A 10,769-nucleotide genomic window follows, 5' to 3' on the forward strand; every position below is an offset into this window, starting at 1 on the left:
AGATTTTGTTAAATTGAAATACAGTGACTCATTCTTCTCCAACTCTTGGAGTGATCAATCCCATCTCGATTACACTCTGACTTCGCAAGTACTTGACTGTATCCAGAAGACTTCCGTCACTGAATTAGAAATTTAGTTAGTCCAGTACCAAAGCACAGTGAGTTACTTGCAAGTCACTGAGGCGATCTCAGGTTTAAGAGACATTTATACCTATATCCCATCAGAGACATTCTCGATAGCAGAATATTCTGGAGTTGGTCACGTTCAATGATGATGTACCCTTACATCTCACCTGTATGTCATACCAGTATCTCCACATTCTTTGATTAAGAGGACAACCAACCCATATGGCTTACAGCGACCTATGCTCGATAGAGGCTGTCGTCCTTATTAACAGCCTAAGGACTAATCGATAAATTCTCTTTTTAAGGACTAATCGATAAATTCTCTCTTTATCGAACCTAAATAGTCCTAAGGACTTCATCACAAGAATGGAGTTCATTAGAAAATAAAAACTTATGATGAAAATGCCAAAAATATATTTTATTTATTAACAAATCAATTATAATATAAGATTGCTCAACTATCAACAAGTTGACGATTGACTTTTGAGACATATTTTCTAACACTTGAAACATTATTCAGAATATAGCATGCAGTTTCTAGAGTGTATCCCCAGAAAGAGATTGGCAGAGTCGCAAAGCCCATCATGAATCGAACCATGTCTAACAGTGTTCGATTTTTCCTTTCTGACACTTCATTATGCTGTGGTATCTTAGAAGAAATCTATTATGAGAGAATCACATTCTATTCTAGATATGTCAGAAACTCATTTGAATGATATTCACCTCTTCGATCTGATCGAAAAGTTTTAATACTCTTTCCAATTTATTTTTATACTTCACTATGAAATCATTTGAACATTTCAAATGATTCAGATTTATACTTCATAAAATAGATATATCCATATCTAGATAGGTTGTCAGTGTAAGTAATGAAGTAATTATACCCACCTCTGTCACTTGTGCTCATGGATCCACATACATCACTATATACTAGACTTAGAACATCAGCGGCTCGCTCATCTTTTTTTTTTAAAAGGTGACTTTATCATCTTACCAAGAAGATAAGATTCACAGATTGATAACGATTCACAATCGCTAATGTTAAGGATTTTCTCTTTAGTTAATCTGTCCATTCTGTTCTTATTCACATGACCTAGCCGACAATACCAAAGATAAGTATCGCTGATATTATCTACTTTAGAATGTTTATTAGATGCGTACATTATACTTACAGACTGTGATAGAAGGTATATACTATGTTTTAATTATCCACACATAATTATAGTACCATTTATAATGATATCATAAAAATTATCCTTTATTAAAAAGTTGAAACCAACTTTGATCAAAAGGCCTATAGAGATGATATTTATCAAAAAAAAAAGACAATAATGATAATCATCTAACATGACAACCTTAGACTCAAAAATAAGTTAAATAGTTCTTAAAGCTAGAACTAGAATAAAGCTTCCATCTTCAACGTTCAGAAACCGCTTGCCGTCTCTGAATTTTCTACTAATCCGAAGTTCCTGCAATAAATTATAAATATTAATTAAACTTTCAATATCCAATATTCAGATAGTAGTATCACACATAAAAAAATTATAAAGAGTTATCATATAAGTACCTTATCTAGCAACAGATTACTGCTTTCTTTTGTTCGGCCTGTTGGGGTTAAGGGAGGCTATATACTGAGGATAATTTCTTCCAATGATCTTGCTTCTTACAGAAGAAACACTCTGTCTGGCTCTTATTAACTTTTGACTTCTTACTCTGTCTGAATTTTGGAGCCCCAGCATGCTGCACCTTCTTTTTGTTCTTCTTCCCTTTCTTAAAGGAATGACACCCAGAAGAAGAACCACCCATCATATTCACCAGCTCCTTTTGAAGCTGGTTATCCTTTCCAAATGTCTGCAGTAATTCTAGCAAACTATGATAGTTTACTGCAACTTTAGTCATTCTATAATGACTAAAAAAGAATAGGTAGGACTTAGACAAAGAATTTAGAATCGCATCTTTTCCTAACTGCTCATGTAAGAAAAATCCAAGATTGCTCAGATGGTCGATCTGTTCGATTATGTACAGTACATGATCAGTGACCGATGCCCCTTCCCTCATCTGTGCATTGAAAATGGCACAAGACGTTTTATATCTCTCAACGTCATCAGGAGTATCAAAGGACTCGTTCAATATTTGAAGGATTTTCTCTGGCTGAGCATCCTCAAATTTATGACTGAACTCTTCATTCATAGCCACCCTAATAATGCAATGCACAGTGACTCAATCATTGAGCCACTTTTGGTAAGTGTCTTTGACTGCACCATGAGCATTTGGGGTGGACTCCTCAGGTGTCGGTCTGTAAGTACATACAAGATCCTTTCATGCTTCAAAAAAATCTTGAGCTTTCGATACCAACTATCGAAATTAGGTCCGATGAGCTTATCATTGTTCAACAGCGAGCGGAGTGATAAAGTGTTAGCCATTGCTGAAACAAAAAATAAGACCATATTAGTTTATGAATTATTCAATCCTGAAGACTTAGACTTTAGTCTACAGATTCTTCCACTATTTTTATACGAATTGGTAGCTTTTATCTCCAATTTAAAAAATTACATTAATCTCTTAGTAGGTACTAGAATCCACATAGACTGCACATAGGCCCAAGTATGGCTCGGCCAACCCATATGCATCTATGGATAGATTCTTAACCAATTATTTCTTCAAATATTTTTTAATAATAATTTTGCCTCAGGCACCTTTTCAGCAGGTGTATGGCACCTCCACTAAAAGTCATGGTTAGGTCCAACCATTAACATGAATATACTTGATGGATCTAACTAATGAATGATCAGGCCCAAGTAAGCTCTGGCCAATCCAATCATTCATTAGATAGTATAATAGAGTCATCATATAATAAATGATAATTTCAATATCCAGAAAAGCATCAGGCATAAGGCACCCCCAATGCTAATATGAAATATTGGATCCATTACCATCCACCTTAATGAGAGGCTATGAAGCAGTTATCCCCATAATAATTTTATTTTAAGGACCTAATAATTTAGAGTATTTAATTAATTGGTTTAAGAATAAAGAGAAGAGGTTAACCTGCATTTCAATGATCCTCCCACTGACTTCACCGAGTCATCAAAGAGGACTAAAAATAAGCTGGCTCAAGAACACCTGAATCAGTCACACTGATTAACCTTAATGGCATGGGTCAACTTAAATATTTTAATGATCTACTTTTAACATAATTTATCAAATTGATTAGATAAGTGAGATCGATGGAAGGGTAGTTAATGCTTACCTTAAATACTATATAGGTCAGGTAAGCATGCCCCTAATTAAAAACTATTGGTCGTACTCTCAAACTTATCTTAGATACCAATTGATCGATTAGTTTCAATTTGATCAGCTAAAGGACTCAGACTCGACCACTGAGTCACAATCATGTCTATTTGGTATGGTCAAAAATATGAACTTGATCAAGTTACAACTATTGAGGTTAATCTTAAAGAAATTTTGACCTAATCTACTTCAACTATTGATTAAATTTAATTAATTTCTCTATTTAGTCCATATTTGTTACTAACCTTAAGTTTAACCTAGTTAGATAACCTGATTTAAGCTAACCTTTAGCCCCTTAGTTTATGAGATGTCTTAAGATCTTCAATTCTCAAATCTAGATCTTTTGATAATCAGATCTTTATTCATAATTAAGTATATAAAATTTTATATTGAAATTATTTTAATTTGTAAAACTATTTTATAAAAATTTTCATGCAAAATCTTACATCATATGTTATTAATTTCAGATTATAAAACTAATTTTCAAATCTAAATATTTTACATAAAATAGTAAAAAAATAAATCATAAAATTTTTAGATCTAATCTAAACTTATTTATAATTTGAACAATTCTAGGATTTCTTTTCTCTTTTTTTCTATATGAGATATAATCACATCGGCACCCCTATACGTCATAAGAGAACCCATTGATTGGACAAGAGAGAGAATTTAATTCCTACTTCTTCTTATGACCGGACAGCTATGGTGATCAACTCAATTTCGAGTACTTGGCTACTAAGAATAATTCAATACCATATATCACATATGTAAAAAAAAAATCTGATTCATATCATATTCATAACATGATAACATGTATAATTTTATCTTATCTAATTAAATCATTACTACAACATTAAATTTTTAGATCTAAATTTTAATCACATCATCATATGAATCATTAACTTCATATCTAAAAAAAATAAAAAAATCTATGTAATATATATATATATATATATATATATATATATATATATATATATATATATATATATGATTGTATAGAAAAATTTTGATTTGAGATATGATCAAACATATGCAAATACTTTACTCAAATCAAATCTGAAACTTTATCAAACAGATTCAGACTTGAGCTTGATTTAAACATCAATTTTTTAATTAAAATATATCTAAAAAAATTTATCAAAAAATATTTAAATTCATACATAATCAGATTTTAAATCAGAATAAAAATCTACACAGAAAATTCTGCTAAAATAGATTTTTAACAGATCATTGTCAAGGGCTGATTTCGATCCGATAATCTAGTCAAAACTAGATCAAAAATATACAAGAATATCATATTAAACTAAGATTTAATCATATAAAAATTTTTGATTCAAAATCAGATCAGAAAAAATCATAAAAATCTAAAAATTAGATTATGCGATCATGACATACAACTTGGCTCTGATACAAGTTGAAGAAAAAATTTATTCGATCACATCGGATGCCAGAAAAAAAATTAAATAGATTAACAATTAAAATTTTTATAATGTTTATAAAATCTCACCTTGATTCGCAGCAGAAGACTTGATCAAGATAGAAGAGATTTCTCAATCGATTTATTTCACGAGATCCAGAGGTGCAGATCCTCTACTTCGCATGCACATCAAGCAACGTAGAAAAAAGGGATAAAAAATTTTTCAGAAGAGAAGAAGGATAGTTATGAGATCTAATCTTAAGGTCTTAAAAGGAGCCCACATGCCACACCACAAGAGATAGGGAGGATGCCCAAGAAGAGAGAGACACCCAGGGAGAGATGATGCCCAAGGAGAGGGGATGCCCAAGGATCTCACGCCTAGACCAATGCTTGATTTCCTATTTCTCTTCTTCCCACCCTTTCTTTAATAGATAAGTGTTCCTAGATCAAATCAAATACTTTTATGGGTTAGGAATAAGACTCTTCATATTTGAATCAAATCCAAGCTTTCTAAACCATAAGATTTTCTAATTGAAGTAGGAGAGGTGCTAACTTGTGCCTCCCTTCATCATGCTACAAACCCAAGGGGAGGGAGCTATTTCCAACATTCTCTCCTCTATCTTGATTGACCATATGGGTGAGAGAATATCTGGTGAATATGGCTAATTGCATCAAATCTGATTTGATTCAAGTTTGGGCTCAATTCAAATCCAATTCGAATCTAATTCGAATCAAATTCAAAAAAGTTACTAATCCTAATCTAATTAGGATTTAGGTCCAAGTCCAACTTGGATAACTAATCCAATTTTAATCTCAATAAAATTAAGCTCAATTAAATTAGATCTGATCTAAAGTAATTAGGACTTGAGTCCAATCTCTCATAATTGCTTGGATCATAGATTTGATCAAATTGATCTTTGAAATCAAACCTGCACCTCATGTGCAGTGCTAGCTGCACATAGTCAATGTTTAATTCTATATGATCCATAACTTAATTTTTAATTAAGTAAATCTATATGTTCAATCAAGTCTCATACTTTTAAATTGAACACATAAATATCTAGTCAATTTTTTTCCATATTGTTTGACTTTGTGTGTGACTCTATAGGCTCGAATACTAAGCTTATAGTATAGGAACCACTTTCTATACTAATCGAAGTGACCATCTAGCAATGATATCTGATGTTCGGATAGATCAAATAATTATAAAGCAATATTCAAGAATCTCGATATATGGTTACCACATAATTCATCTCTTTGATCCTAATGCTCAAGGTGACCTAGGGTTTAACTTCAATCCTAGAATAGTTATCCTCATTGTATTTCAATCTTTTTCAAATCTCATGATGGATCACGAGGATTATCCTGATCAAAATTTTACTGGATTGAGATACAGTGATGCATTAACTCCTGTAAACTGGAGGGATCAATTTCATCTTGACTCACACACCGACTTCATAAGTACTTGATTATACCCAGTAGCTTTCCATCACTATATTAGAAATACAGGTAGTCCGGCATCAAGTACAGTCAGTTGCTTACAAATCATCGTGGTGATCTCAAGTTGGAAAGATACTTATGCCCATATCTTTCACGAGCTACTCTTGACAGCAAAGTACTCCGCAGGTGAGTCACTGTTCGATGATGATGTACTCTTATATCTCACTTGTATGTCATACGAATATATCAACATTCTTTGATTAAGAGGACAACCAACCCATATGCACTCAACGATCTATACTCGATAAACGTTATTGTCCTTATTAATAATGTATCATTTGATCGCAAATAAGTTTAAGAACTATTCAATAAATCCTCCTTTATCGATTATATTATAGTTCTAAGGGCTTCATTATAATATAAGAGTTCAAAAGAAGTTGCACTTTTATGATGAACTTACCAAAAAGAACTTTTATTCATTAATAATTTATATACAAATTATAAAGAGCTCAATCATCCACAGATAGATAATTGACTTTAAGACATATTTTCCAACAGTTTCTCCTCCATCCTTTTATTTCTAATCTTCTTTATTTTTATCAACTCGTCCCTATCGAGATCAATCTGAATAGTATTTGGATGATTTTATTGTTATTTATGTTCATATCGAGATCGAGCCGAGGTGCTCATTGTTCCAAATATTTTTTACCTTGAAGAGATATCTACAAAATAAGGACCGGTGGTACTTCACTCCTCGTGGAGATTATTAGTTCATCAAGGGGTTGCCTACTTCTATCCATGATTGGATAAATTATTTCTTTTTCATTTATTCCATCTCCTATGAGGCTTCAATTGGATCTAGAGGCACCCACAGACCTCTTGGAACAAAAATGTAAAGCCGCTTCCCAAAGACAAGGAGCATCTCCATAAATTGTGCTATATGAAGATTCATGCATTAAAGGAGCTCCTATCTGAGTAGGCTCTGTATGATGGTGGCGTCAGCTTGGTCAGTCCTCGGGACATGGCTGATCTTCTTGATTTAAGCCTTTTATTTTGGTTTTGTTCTCATATTTGGTAGTATGCTGATCATGCTGACTCTTTGTTTATTGTTGCAATGATGAGGCCAACCTTGAAGTCATTGTGATCCACTCCAAAGAAGAGGTCGAATGCTTTTGGTGATGAGGCATCATCTGTGAAGAAGTAGTGGATGGCTGCCCCTCCATTCGAGCTGATGCCAATCCTGAGGATCTCTAGCAATGAACCACTAGAGATCGATGATGAACCAGAGGTTATCACTACAACATCGCTAAGGTCGGTTCCATTGGCCTCCCCAGAAATGGGTCAAGCTCAGAGTTCAGCAACACGTCATGGCCCTTCTATCCTCTCTTGGCAGTGGTTCTTACACTGAGGACTGCGCCATCTCCATTCATCCCAAGCTCTTCTATAGCGAGGGCTGGGTCTAGGTCCTCCTCATCTGGGACTGAGGAGGAGCTCCTCATTCTAATGAAGGTAGTCCAGAGATCTGACCTTATACTTTTGGATGCTCAGCTCATACTAAAGTTGGTATTGATGATTCTCTTGTCAACGACTAATCAATGAGTAAGACTCATCATGCAAAGGAGGTCATGAGCTTGAGCTTCTTTGTGCTCCTTGTGGTGAGTCTTCTCTCTTTCTCGCTTTTTTAGTTTAGACTTTTCTGACTTTCATAACTTGGCATTTCATCTTTTTCCTTTTTGCAGCTTCTCTATGGCTTCATCATGCTTAGTGAATGAATGTCAAACTTCCATGACCTGAAGCGAGAGTTGGAGAGTGAGACTTAAGGTGCTGTGGCTCGAGCCAGACTGCCAAGGAGAAGGCTTCTTGAGATTCGCCTGAACTTCAGGAGGTCCCTAACAAGATGGGGATGCTCGAGGGGAAGGTCGCCTATTTTGTGATATATGATGTTTATATGTACCCCAATTTGCTTGACTAGAGTTAGATAGTTGGTGTGTGATTCATGATATTTGTATTTATTTGGTGTTGATTATTAACTATTTTCAATCCTTAAATTATTTATATTGGTGTGCATGTGATAAGAGGGTTTCTTATTGAGCCATTACATCACACCATTCCTTCAGTTTTTTCTTTTTGAGTTGCAAAATGCTTAGCACTTGGCTATATTTTGGGATCATTAGTGAGAAAATGAATAGTTAGAATGTCAACTGATATCAGTCAAATAATTGAAATTTAATTCGACAACTCTTATTACTTATTAATGATGGAATTATTTTATCTTATTTGGAATAAGATTTATTATCCAATAATATTGAGGTTACGATGAATCTACAGGCTTTGCATATTCTCTCGAGTCTTATCTTAGAGAATGTACAGCCATGTCACATACTCAACGTAAGTGATGAGTTTCATAATGTGATAAAAATACTATACTTGCAAGTCGATCGAATCCAACCCTAAATAATTGTAGCCACATTAAGGCTATTTTTAAAAAATCTTATCAAATATGTCCAGAACAGGTCTAAATTTGAGCTGCAACCTCATCTCGTAATACAAAAGTCCTAGATTTTATTTCATTTTTTTTTTTTTTTATCTCTCAACCTCCTAATTAAAGTCACCAAAAAAATCTCCAAAAATATTGATGAGAAACCTAAAAAATTAGAAAAATGTGTAAAAATGTCGAATAGATATAAAATATTTAAACCAAGCTCTGCCCTCAAAAGTAAATTGAGAAAAGAGTTCCTAGCTATTAAATTTAGGAGAGGGAGTATCCCACCAGTCGATTCTTAAAATTTAAATCCGTAATATCCATGGCCCTCTCCAGGGATGAATCAAAGAACACCCCTAGGAACATTCTCAATTCTTTTTCAAATCCAAAAATTCAAATTCCACCCATTGATACACCCCACCCACGTTGATAAAGAGTCCCGAGAGAAGATATCTGGATCCTCCTCTTACTCACATAGGACTCTCTCTTGGTTCTCTAGCTCTTCTATCACTCATTCTGACTCTCATTCCCCGTATTCTTTAACTTTCCTAGTTCTAGGTTCTCTTATCTTTTAAGTTCTTCTTCTAGTCAATATGATTTAGATCTAAATCCACCTAAGCCAAGAAGCGCCATCTCTTCTTCAATCCAAGAAGGCCAAGTGATAGCAGCACTAACTAGGGGAGATTTTCTTTGGGTCCTCTTTCAAAGAAGAAAAGATCATATGGAGCATGCTGAGATTGCACCGGAAAAGAATTCCCTTCCTTATGTTCTTTACTTTTGCTTAAAGCTTGTAAACTTAAATACTATCACGTAATATTTACTTGATCCAATGAATTTTTGCTCCTTGGTGATGACATAGCTCACCTCCTCCATTTTCTGTTTTTTTTTTTTTCCTAAAGTTCTAGCTAGTAATTTTGTCGATCCTTTTTCTTTTCAAATTTGGGCATTTAGATGGAAGGATAAGGTATAAAGCCTTTGATATGCTCCTTTAAACATCTAGCCCATCGTATATCCAAGTATCCAAGGGCATTGTTGGGGCTAAAGCTAATTTCTAGAACTTAGCAATCATATGCATATTTGATACATGTATGTCTCAAATGCCCTAAATCTAACCACTTGAGTGTACAGCCCTTAATATTTATACCAAAGGTTAGAGGGGGGCCTCATTTATCAATCCTTCCCTATTAGTACCCTTAGGACCCGTTTGGTTCAAGAATAAAAAATTTTTCCCTAAAATGTTATTTCTAAAAAACTGATCTAGAGAATATGATGTCTGAAAAAGTGATTTTGAAATGTTTGATTAACCATAGAAAAATAATTTATTACAGAGTGATTTATATTTGGTTGAGCATCTACTTTCTTGATAAAATTATATAAAATACTTATTATATTCTTAATATATGAAAAAAATCTTATCTTATTCTACATATTACCATTATTTGTAAATAAAAAGTTATGATGGTTGAGGATATTTTTGGCTCTAGATTGTGGTGGAGAAGGATTTGAGACATTGTGATTGAAAAAATATTTATTTCAGTCATAAATTTTTTGATGGTTTAGAAGGATATTTCGAAAAGAAAAAGAGCCTCCAATTCTCATCTCATGGAAAAGCCGAAAATCTATGCCTTACATAAGTTTTTCTTTCCTATGAAATTTGTATTCTTGTAGGGACACTTTTTTGCAATATCTCTTCTTTGAAAATTTTAACCAAACAAGCGAGATTTTTGTATTTCTCATTGACCATACTTTCTCCCCACCACTTCTCATGAACTGAACGACTCCACTAGAATTGGATTCTATTGGATCAAGTCTTGTCTATCTTTTTCCATTATGCTTTTTTAATTTTTATAATTGAAGAACCAGTGGTGCCTCCAAACCTCACTAGGTACAACATGACCCTTTTTTGCTTAAGGTATCAAGGGTTGCACTCACATCATGGCATAACATAATCAGCCAAGCTGAACAAAGAGGGTATCCTAATTTCCCGAAAATCACATAATTCCAATTGGTA

Source organism: Elaeis guineensis, chromosome 16, assembly GCF_000442705.2.
Source record: "Elaeis guineensis isolate ETL-2024a chromosome 16, EG11, whole genome shotgun sequence".
Taxonomy (NCBI): Eukaryota; Viridiplantae; Streptophyta; class Magnoliopsida; order Arecales; family Arecaceae; genus Elaeis; species Elaeis guineensis.